Genomic DNA, 2,586 nt, shown 5'->3' with positions numbered 1-2,586 from the left:
GCTGAGCAGAAAGCCCGATATGGGGCTCGATCCCAGGATCCTGAGATCATGACCTGAGCTGTAGGCAGAGGCTTTAACCCACTGAGCCACCCAGGCACCCCTATCAACTCCTTTTAAAATTCTTTTTAAATTTTCATTTTTATAGTTACACTCTATCTCTTCCTTGTGTTTGAGCTTATTTTTGTGTATACCTGTAAGTTTTCTTTCTTTACAATTTTGGGTTGCAGTTTCTTCTAACAGATCAAAGTACATCCAAAATCTAGTGAATGACTTTGTTCTATTTACCTGTCTGATCATATTCCATTTTTCATCATTGTTTCTCTTTTTTTCTTTGTCTTCTTCCTTTTTTTTTTGTTTTTGTTTTTTAATTTAAATTCAATTATCCAAGGTATTGTACATCATTAGTTTGGATTATAATGTTCAGTGATTCATTAGTCGTATATAATATCCAGTGCTGCACACATCATGTGCCCTCCCTAGTACCCATCACCTGGTGTCCCATTCTCCCACCTTCCTCTCCTCTGCAACCCTCGGTTTGTTTCCTGGAGTCCAGTCATGATTTGTCTCCCTCTCTGATTTCTTCCCATTCAGTTTTCCCTCCCTTCTGCTATAGTCCTCTGCACAACTCCTTATATTCCACATATGAGTGAAACCATTTGATAATTACCATTCTCTGATTGACTTATTTCACTTAGAATAATCCCCTCCAGTTCGATCCATGTAGATGCAAATGGTAGGTATTCATCCTTTCTGATGGCTAAATAATATTCCATAGCATATATAAACCACATCTACTTTATCCATTCATCTGTTGGAGGACATCTCGGCTCATTCCACAGTTTGGCTACTGTGGATATTGCTGCTATGAACACTGGGGTGCAAATTTCCATCATTACAGTTACATTCCATGCTTTCAATGCATTTAATTTCATTTTTGCATATATAAGGTTTTCTTTCTTTTACAATTTTGAGTTGTAGTTTCTTCTAACAAACTGACCAAAATACACTCAGGAGATAATGTATTGCTCTGTTCTGTTCACCTGTCTATATCCCTTCCTTTTTTGCTGTTTGTGGTGTTGTCTTCTCTTTCCTTCTTTCTTGTCTTTAAATCTACACTTTTAAACTTACATTCTATCCTTTCATTATATTTAACTTTATTTTTACATATTTTACTTTCTTCACAATTTTGCAATTGAGTTTTCTAAAAAAAAAAAAAGCAGTCCAAAACACACACAGAATCCAGTGTATTGTTCTATTCTGCTCACTTGTCTGATTACATTCTCTCTCTCTCTCTCTTTCTTTCTCTCTGTTTCTTTTCTGTAGTTTTGGGTCTTTTCTGATTTGTTTAATGTACATTTCCCTTGTCATTTTAGTATTTTGTTCATTCCTTCATTTATTCTTCTCTGGACAGAATGGCAAGTCAGAAAAACTCACCTCAAAAAAAGAGAACAAGAGTCAGTACTTACTGTCAGGGACCTAATCAGTGTGGGCATATGTCAGGTGTTGGAACTTGAATTCAGAATAATGATTATAAAGCTGGGCTTGCAAGAAAGTATAGAAGACACTAGAGAATTCCTCTCTGGAGAAATAAGAGAACTAAGATTCAGTGAAACTGAAATTTTAAAAGGCTATTAATGAGATACAATTAAAAAATGGAGGCTTTAACTACTAGGGTGAATGAGGCAGAAGAGAGAATTAGTGATATAGAAGACCAAATGATGGAGAACAAAGCAGCTGATAAAAAGAGAGATGAACGACTACTGGACTATGGGGGAGAATTTGAGAGATAAGTGATACCCTAGAGTGAAACAATATTAGAATATTGGGATCCCAGTAGAAGAGGAAAGAGGAGGCAGAGAGGGGCAGAAGGTGTATTAGAGCAAATTATAGTAGAGAAAGGGAACACAAACAGGGGAGTGGGGAGAGGCAGGCTTCTCACTTAGCAGGGAGGCCCATGTGGGGCTCGATTCCAGGACCCTGGGATCATGGCCTGAGCTGAAGACAGATGCATGACGACTGAGGCACCCAGGTGCCCCAAATTCAAACACTTTAAAATAAAAATGAACCCATTATACATTGTCTTTATGAAAAATAACTGTTTTCCAAAATTAAAAATATTGACAATACACATATAAAAAAATTATAGCAGAGATCTTCCCTAATTTGGGGAAGGACACAGGCATCAAGATCCAGGAGGTACAGAGAACAACCATCAGTATCAATAAAAATAAGTCAATACCCCAAAATATAAAAGTGAAACTTAAGAAATATCAGAGACAAAGGGAAAATCCTGAAAGCAGCTCAGGACATGAGGTTGGCAACGCACAAGGGTAGAAGCATTAGACTGGCATCAGACCTATCCACAGAGACTGGGCAGGCCAGAAAGGACTGACATGATATACTCAGGGTGCTAAATTAGAAAAATATGCAACCAAGAATACTTTATCCAGCTAGGATGTCATTCAAAAAGAAAGAGAGATAAAAAGCTTCCAGGACAAACAGAAATTAAAGAATTTGTGATCACCAAACCAACTCTACAAGAAATATTACAAGGGCTCCTCTAAACAAAGACAGAGTCCCAGAGTA

Source organism: Neovison vison, chromosome 4 (genome assembly GCF_020171115.1).
Source record: "Neovison vison isolate M4711 chromosome 4, ASM_NN_V1, whole genome shotgun sequence".
Classification (NCBI taxonomy): Eukaryota; Metazoa; Chordata; class Mammalia; order Carnivora; family Mustelidae; genus Neogale; species Neogale vison.
The sequence above is the reverse complement of the archived record's forward strand: the minus strand, read 5'-3'. Positions refer to the sequence as shown.